Source organism: Cynocephalus volans, chromosome 4 (assembly GCF_027409185.1).
Source record: "Cynocephalus volans isolate mCynVol1 chromosome 4, mCynVol1.pri, whole genome shotgun sequence".
In the NCBI taxonomy this organism is placed as follows: domain Eukaryota; kingdom Metazoa; phylum Chordata; class Mammalia; order Dermoptera; family Cynocephalidae; genus Cynocephalus; species Cynocephalus volans.
The window spans coordinates 9218995-9226721 of record NC_084463.1 but is presented as its reverse complement, the minus strand read 5'-3'; positions in this window follow the sequence as shown (position 1 = coordinate 9226721).

The window sequence follows — 7727 nt, the reverse complement described above, 5'->3', positions numbered from 1 at the left end:
CTTTACTCAAAGCCTACTGATTCAAAAGTCATTCGCATCTAAAAATTACCTTCAGCGTAATATGTAGACTGGTGTTTAACTACACAACTGAGCACCATAACCTAGTCAAGTTGACACAGAAAATTAACCATCACAGAGAGGTTCCCACCTCAGAGCTCTTCTGTCCTTTGGCCCCTATAGTGGAGTAAAATGGACTTCTCCACTTTAAAGTTTGGAAGAAGGTATTTGGGAGTAACATCCTTCATTATCATTAAGTATAAAAGAGCTTTGCCATGTAGTCCAAACAGAAGGAAGGAAATTTTCACAGGAAATAATACATGAAATTAAGTTGCTAAAAGAATATAATTTCCCAAGGGAGGTTGTTGGAAGGAAATTAATCCCTATTGTGGGGAGATGTATTTAGTTTAGAGGACATTAGGCAGGAAACAAGCCATTGTTCAAAATGGGCCTCCCCTAACCCTATCACCACCACGTCATTCGCACTCATGGGACCAGAACCCACCCTTCCCTCCCCACCAACCACCATGGAGCCAGCAGCTACTGAGGCCAAGTCCACCCTTCCCCAGAGAGAGCAAGTAGAAAGTAAGCCAAAAAGAAGAGCCATCAACCTGCAGTAGACACTGTGTGGACCCCCTCAGAACCCCAGACTTGGTACAAAGATTATTTTAAGCTGAAGACATTTGAGATTCAACAGATGTAGAAAGAAGCCTTCTCAGAGCTTCCCTTATCTTACTAAATGCAGAAACTTCTGAGAACTGAGGACTGTCATAAATTCCCTTTTTGAGGCAGGTCTTTTCCCTAGAGATAGACCAAGAATAAACCTGCCATAATCCCCTCTCCAGGGGATTCATGGCCATGAGGAAGATAGAAAGACCACTAGCACCTACATGAACAAACGTTGTCGCAAACTTTATCTCCCATTTGTTCCCCTAAAAAACCCATTTGTCTTTCCTAAAGAAAACTATTTGTTCTTCCCATAGAAGCCTTTTCTCCCCACTCCCTTTCCCTTACTAAGTCAGGCACATAAGGTCCAAATTCTAACCGCTCATTACTTGTCACTGAGCACTCCTGTGGGTATGCACATTGAACATGTACAGAAGCTCTTTCTTTTCTCTTGCTAATCTGTCTTCTCTCATTTTCATTTTCAGGCCCCCAAGTCCTGAACATAAGAGGGTAGAGGGAATGTTTTTCCTCCCCTACAACACCCAAGACTGGAACCTGGTCAGAGAAAAAGAAGTGCTAAATGGACATGGGATTTGGTTTTTCTTTATTTTATTTTATTTTTAAATTTTGTTTATTTATTTATTTTTGGCAGCTGGCTAGTATGGAGATTTGAACCCTTGACCTTGGTGTTATCAGCACCACACTCTGCTTTTTCTTTAGGAAGAGGTAATGTCCAGGGGGAAAGAGGTGGAGCTAGTACATCAGAGAAAGAAGGGATTAAAAGAAAATGGGGAGGAGGAGAGAAACATGGTGGTCAAAGCCATAAATCTAACCCAGGCCCAGGAGCATCTGCACGTAAGAGCTCCTCCAGAGCTTGGCAGCAAGGCTGTGCCCGAAGAGTGGAAGGAAGCGGCTAGGAAACTAGACCAGGGTCATAATGCTTATTCTTCCTGGTCTGGCAGGTGTGCTCTTTAGGAAAAACAGGTGAGGGGATCTTTGCAACAGGCAGAAGAGAGCGTATCCCCTCCTTCCCGGCAGAGTGGCAGCCCCATTGGGCAGAGAGAAGCAGCAACCGGTACCAAAGAGCTCAGCTGGAACAATAGTAAAGCTCATCATCCAGCCTTTCCCTCCATGGAGGCAGGGGACAGACACAGATATTGAAGGACAAAGACCAGTGGAGATCACCATATGGGTTACAAATCCAACTACCATCACCAAGAGAGACTCTGTATCATCAGGGTCCAAACAGAAAATACAGAACACACCCAAGTTAGGATTATTTGAGAAGGGTTTAACAAAAGATTGTTTACAGGCATGGGGGAAAGGAGAATGCAGTAACCCAGAGGGATGAAGGAAGGGGCAATGATCAGACCCAGACAGAACAAGACAGCAGAGAGGACAGCCTCACAAGGGGCAGTGGTCAAGGAACGTGACCAGCCCAAGGCAATGCTGCAGGAAAGAGGCTGGGGATAATGTCCTGGCCTCACACTCCTCTTTCCCTCCCCTCAAACACCTGAGCTTGTCATTGGCCAAACTTAACAGAAAGCTAGAGTGCAAGGAGCCCATTGATGCAGTCCTTCAGGTCAGCCCCTGGGGGTGGGAGCAGAGCAGAGGAGGCTGGAGAACGGATCTGGAGGAGCAAACGGAAAGAATCTGACCTGGCCTCCAACATCCAGGAAAAGGTCCCCATGTGTCAGAGATCCTGAGAGGGGCAGCTAGTGTGTAACAACAGAAAACTGGTCCACACGCCTTTCTGCCTCCTCCTGATCTCATACCCCCTACACACACATGGACCACACATGAACACACAGAGGGATATACACACACACACAGGGATATGCACATATACACAGGCACACACATGCACACACACATACACGTGCGTGCATGAGGATGCATACACATATGAACATATGTACCCAGATACAGATATGGACATGTGCATATGTACACACACACACACTCAACCATACATGCCACACTTAATCATAGTCTGCAGAGGCTCCTCCAGCTCAGTCAGACATTCCAGGAGATAAAACCAACAGAATTTAAATGAAGACAAGAAAAAGAAAGACCGGGAATGATGGGCAGACTTCTCTAATTGTTCCTATTTTTAGAACCCAGACAGCAAGTGGCAGAAAACAGAAGAACAGGCCTCCTGTGAGAGCAGAGAGAGAAGGAGGCTGAAGAGGGTGATTAAAAGTTGAGAACGGGCAGTCTGCACTTCCCCAGAGGAGGGTGCTATGCTTTGAATGTGCCCCCAAAAGTTCACATGTTGGAAACTTAATCCCCAGTGCAACAGTGTCAGGCCTAATAAGAGGTGATTGGGTCATGACGGCAGAGCCCTTATGAATGGATTAATGTCATTATCACAGAAGCAGGTTAGCTATGGCAGCAGTGGGTTGTTATAAAGCAAGTCCGACCCCTAGTGCCTTTCTCTGTCTTGTGAGCTTGCTTCTGTCTTCCACCTTCCACGGTGGGATGACCCTCACCAGATGTCGGTGCCATGCTCTTGTGTTTCCCAGCCTCCAAAGTTGTGAGCCAAATAAACTCCTGTTCTTTGTAAATTACTCAGTCTGTGGTACTCTGTAATAGCATCAGAAAATGGACTGGGACAGAGGGTAAAGGCAGTTCTTTCCCTCTTCCCTCCCCATCCTCTGCCTCTTCTACCCTAAGACCTGAGCACTAGAAGAAAGGAAGTTACCCCAGACCAGAAAGTGAAAGCTGACCTGACTTTCCACTCTGGCAACACAACTTTCTGGATTTGTGACCCTGAATGTGTTCCCGAGGTCCAGCTCTAGACTATAAGATGTCTTTGTGCAAACAGAAGACACCCCAGTGGACGATTAAGTAAGAGAAATCCTTTTGGTTGGCTGTAGCACCTCAGGTTTCTTGACTCTGCAAATGGTGCACGGCTGGATTTCCACCCTCCCATCAGTGTGCATTTGTGCAGTGTCCCAACTATCCAACTGCATGCAGCATGCAGATGTCACTGCACATCTGCACACCTCAGCTTGTAAGGGGAGTACCTTTTTCACAGAATAATTATGAGAATAGAGTGAAAAAATACATGTGAAATTGTTTTGTGACTCACAGATGACTTCTTATGGCTTCTTATTGTTGGTTGACAAAATGCTATTCTTGATGCTCCCTGGGATTTGTTCCAGCCCCCACCTGAGTTCTCTTGCCCTCTTTGTTAGGAGATTCATTGTCAGTCAGGAATTGAATTTCCCTGCACATAGTCCAAGGAAAAGGAGGCTTGTATTCCAGCAGAAAGACTTTATGTCAGACATAAGGAAGAACTTCCTGACATTAAAGCAGGTGAATAAATGAGAAAGTGAACTTTATTCTGGGCATAGGGCAAGGGTCTTTCCAAACAGGAGTGAGACCCTCATCTGCTGAGGAGAGTGATTTAGAAGTGTGCTTGGATTTACTCCTGGGACACTCTGAGCCATGGAGATAAGAGTGGTACTTATGAGCCCTTCTAGACTCCTCTGCAGGCTCCAGAGGTTAATGTTTCCATTTAAATGGAAATTGAGTGCAAAATTATTAGCAACTGTTCAAAAAGAACCAAATTACAAGGAGCTGTTCTTTGTACAGTATAAACAGAGCTGCCACTGATGTTCCGCACCTTAAATATTAAGGTGAGTCCTGCTGAAGGTCATTCCTGCACCCACAAAGGAGTGAAACCCCTGGAAATGTTTCATTTGGAGCACAGACCATAGAGGCAAAATCTCCCTGTGGGCCTCAGATCCTGCTAGGCCCTGAAGGAGGGTCTGGTGCAGACCTTCCAAGAACATCTGCAGAACACAGGTTACATCAGTCCTCATCTCCCCAAGCATCACCTTGCAAATAAAATCAATCCTCATTACCCACCAATTCCATATTTTCAAATTCATACTCACTAAAACCTATTTGTAACCACAAAATCGATGTTCAAGGCATATTCTGATCATTCATAGGCATGCACAGAGCCGTGAAAATTTTGAGTGGACTGACATGTATGTTGCTTGCTGGGGTCAAACAAGGTGATGCTCTACCTTCTTGTTTCAGCTCTCATGCTGCAAACAAGTATCCTTTTTGTGGTCTTGTTAGTGCCATGTTTTTGTGGTTTTTTCTGGGGTTTTTTTGGTGATTTCCTTGTTTAAAATGGCCTCCGAATGTAGTGCTGAAGTGCTTTCTAGTATTTCCATGTGCAAGAAGGCTGTGATGTGCCTTGTAGAAAATATACACATGTTAGATGAACTTAATTCAGGCATGAGTTATAGTACTATTGACCATGAGTTTAATATAAATGAATCAACAGTATATATTAAGTAAGGTGACTTCAAACAGAAATACACATAAAACAAGGGTAGGTATTGATCAGTTGATAAAAACGATGCAAGAAAAAGAAAAAAACAGGATGCAACCAGAGGCTCACAGGAACCTAATGTATTTCTCTAGGAGCAGCAGTTCATCATTTACTAATTCAGCATTTGTGGAAATGTTATAGAACACAACCCCCACAAATAAGGGGAATCATCTGTAATAGGTATTTAATAAATAGTAACTATGACTTCACAGGTATGTTTCTGGGTTTAAGTGTGGAGGTGCTGTCCTTAATAAAAGGAACACCCCTTGCCAGGAGTTTAAAAGGATCTTCCCACACCAAAAAAACGTTTTGCTTCATATGGGACATCATCAAGTGAAACAACCTCCACATAATTGCAGTACCTAAAGGAGACAAAAGAAGAGACCTAGAAACTATATTTAAGAGAATAATGGCTGAAAATTTCCAAAGTATGGAAAAGATGAAAGCATCCAGGAACAGGAAGCTCAGAGGTAACTAATCAAATTCAATCCAGAGAGAAATACCCCAAGGGACATCATAATCATATTACCAAAAACCAAAGACAAACAAAGAATACTGAAAGCAGCGAGAGAGAAGAAGCACATAACATTCAATGGAACCCCAATTTAGCTTTTGGCAGATTTCTCAGTAGAAACCCTACAGGCCAGAAAGAGTGAAATGATCTATTCAAAGTGCTAAAGGAAAAAGGCTGTCAGCCAAGAATTCTGTATTCAGCACAACTAACCTTCAACTATGAAGGTTAGATAAAGACTTTCCTAGACAAATAAAAGCTAAGGGAATTCATCAACACTAAACCTGCCTTACAAGAAATGCTAAAGGGAGCTCTTCAGTCTGAAAGAAGATGTTGCTAAAGTGTAACAATAAAACACATGAAGGTGTAAGACTGACTCAGAATTCTCCAATGCTGTAAGGGTGGTGAATAAACTACTTGCATGTTTAGTATGAAGACTAAAAGACAAACCTATTAAAGATAATAACAAAAACAAAAACTGTATAAAACATAGGCAATATTAAAAGATGTAAACTTAAACAACGAAAAGTCAATAAGCGGGAGAGGGGATGACATGAAAGCATAGAGTCAGCTCTGTTTTTTCTTTCTTAACAATCAAAGTTAAGTTGTTATTAGGTTTAAATAATCTGTTATAAATATAACATGTTTTTTGTAAGTCTTGTGATAACCATAACACAAAAAACTATAATAGATATACTAAAAATAAATAGCAAGAAATAAAAATATATGCCTAGAGAAAATCACTTAATCATAAAGAAAGATAGCAAGACTACCAAAAAAGAGAAAAAGATCTTCAAAACAAGAAGAAAAAAATGGCAGTAACAAGTCACTATATATCAACAATGACTCTAAATGTAAATGGATTAAATGCCCCAATTAAAAGACACAGTGTGGGAGTTCCAGTCAAGATGGTGGAATAGTCAGTTCCTAGTGTCACTCACTCCCACAGAGTGACCAATTTGCAGCTATTGAGGAGCAGGGATAGAGGACCCAAGATCTGCACTGGAGTGGAGAGGAGCCACCCACTGTGGGACCCCAGTTCAGGTTGTGCTCCATTCTGTAGAGAAACTTTAGAGCTTCTGGGCTCACACGCCCCCAGCCTGCTGGGCCAGAGAAGGCAGGTAGGGTGGGACTTCCAGCCCAGGCCAGTCCCGCCACCCAGAGAGACCTAACAGCCTCCAGGCTCCCACACCCCAAGCCAGCCAAGAAAGTAGGCAGGGAAGGACTTCCAGCCCAGGCTGGTCCCCACCTCCAAGAGTGACTTAAGAGGCTCTGAGCCCCCACACCTGGACCCAGCCCAGTCAGAGAAGGCAGGCAGGGCAGGACTTCTGGCCCAGGCATCCCCCCTACCAGGAGAGCTCTAAGAGGCTCAGGAACCCCACACCCCGAGCCAGCCATTCTGGAGAAGGCAGGCAGGGCAGGATTTCCGGCCCAGGCTGGTTTCTGCTGCCCAGAAGTGGCAGTCCCTTAAGGATTCAAGCCAGACATCATGGTGAAACGAGTGGACTGTGATACCCCTGGCCACAATGACAAAACACCAAAGGAAAGTTACCAGAAATATGAAAAATCAAGAAAGTACACCAAATGGAGAATGGTACCACCAAAGGAAAATGATAACTTTCAAGCGCTAGATCCTATAGAACAGGAAGTCTTCGAAATGACAGGCAAGGAACTTAGAGTAACTATTCTAAGGAAATTAAATGAGATACAAGAAAACTCAGACAACACAATGAAATGAGAAAAAATATAATGGATCTGAAAGAAGAAACGTTCAAAAAAATCAATGCCTTGAAAAAGAATGTAGCTGAGCTTGTGGAGCTGAAGGATTCATTCAATGAAAGAAAAAACACAACAGAGAGTTTAACCAACAGACTTGAACAACAGAAGAGAGAATTTCTGACCTTGAAAACAGGCTGTTTGAATTATCACAGGCAGACCAGAAAAAAGAAAAAAGAATCAAAAAAATTGAAGAAAATCTAAGAGAGACAACTGACACCCTTAAGCGCTCAAATATCTGAATTGTGGGTATTCCAGAAGGGGAGGAAAAGGAAATGGCATTGAAAACATATTCAATGAAATAATAGCAGAAAACTTCCCAGGTATAGCAAAAGTCACAGCTCTCCAGATTCAGGAAACTCAAAGTTCCCAAAACATATTCAACCCAAAAAGGTCCTCTCCAAGACATGTGATAATCAAACT